Genomic DNA, 1,554 nt, shown 5'->3' on the forward strand with positions numbered 1-1,554 from the left:
AGCCAAAATCTTTATTTTTATGCATTTAGAATATTTTAAATAGTTGGATATTAAAAGCTGTATGAGTTGTAAGTAATCTTGCCAAAGGTTAAAAAAAAGGGGGTTGGATGTAAGAAATTGTACATAAGATTGATTTATCTCTGATTCTTATTGTAAGTAATATTGGGGGGGGGTGTGGAAAAAGGGGCTTTAGCTTGTTCTTGTATCTGTTCATTGTAAGTAGCATATTGCAACAACAATCACAACCAATAAGTCATTATATCGTAGTTTTAAATAAAGAAAATTGAAGAACAGTGTTGTCATGGTTTGAAAACCATGGGGAAAATTTACTGGTTTTTATCGGAATCAAGCTACATATTATATATAGTATGGGTTTTTTCCTTTCATGTATTGCTGCAGTTTCTTTGTCTTAATCTATTGGTTCTAACACTACTGTGACAACTTACTGTAATCATATCTACATCCTGGGGCTACCTGGGAAACCATTTTATGTTTGTCTGTCAATAGCTCTTAAAAGGTTTTTAACTTTGGTTTTATTTTTTTTCCACTGATTTGTGAAACCTTGTGGTTAAGGCTGCAGCTGGTCCAGGCTCTGCCTCCGGTGACTTGTGAAAACCATCTCATTTTAACTTTACTTTTAAACTTTGGCCTTACAAGCAAATGTAAGTTATATATATTTGTACTGATGATTTATAATCTGCTTTAACAGAAATAAATGTTGGTGGTAGAAACGCTGTCTGTAAAAGCTTTATTTTCCCCCGCTTTCAGTTTTCAGGATTTGCCCTTCTGGTATCTTCTGTGTTATTAGGTGAATGCAGATAAGCCCTGCTTGCCAACCTGGCAGCTTAGTAATGGTATCTTAACACCTCTCATTTTGTACACCATGTTAGGTTACCTTGAACTTTAAGACTGAACTTGCAAATATCCTTGTGACCCATAACTATTTAAAGCTCTGAAATTGAGGGCTTTACTGAAAACATCAGATTCTGGGTTTGCATCACTCTCTTTTCTAACATTGAATATTTACATACAGACAAATATGAAGACACTAACCTTCAAAAAGGAAAACACTTTGGTTTTCTTTCCCCTACTACTAAAAGGAATGAAGATCCTAAGAACCGCATGAGAAGACAGTGTATTTTCACTCCTTTTCTGTTCTCCCAGTAAGTTGATACCTACCCCGTTAGTATGACTGTTTCTTACTGCATTCTTATGCGCACCATGTAGTTTTAGACATAAGGAAAAGTCAGACTTTGTAACCTGAAGGGGAAGAAATGCTTCCTTTGTTTGGCCCTAGTTTCCAACAGTTTCCATTTCCAGGCAAGTACAGTGATATGGTCTAGAAAACCAGGGCTTTTTTTCTTTACAGATTCTTACCTCTTTTCAGTATGATATGAATAGTGATGGCCAACATTCCCTCTGGTATTTGAGTTGGTACCGATGCTTTTTTTCAGCTTTCAAAAAGTAAGCAAATATTTGTAGACATTTATAATAGAATAAGCTATACATGCTTTTTCTTATTAGGTCTGTATCTTTCACAGCAGTGCCCAAAGA

The sequence above is a fragment of the Fulmarus glacialis genome, unplaced genomic scaffold (assembly GCF_000690835.1).
Source record: "Fulmarus glacialis isolate BGI_N327 unplaced genomic scaffold, ASM69083v1 scaffold34226, whole genome shotgun sequence".
Taxonomy (NCBI): Eukaryota; Metazoa; Chordata; class Aves; order Procellariiformes; family Procellariidae; genus Fulmarus; species Fulmarus glacialis.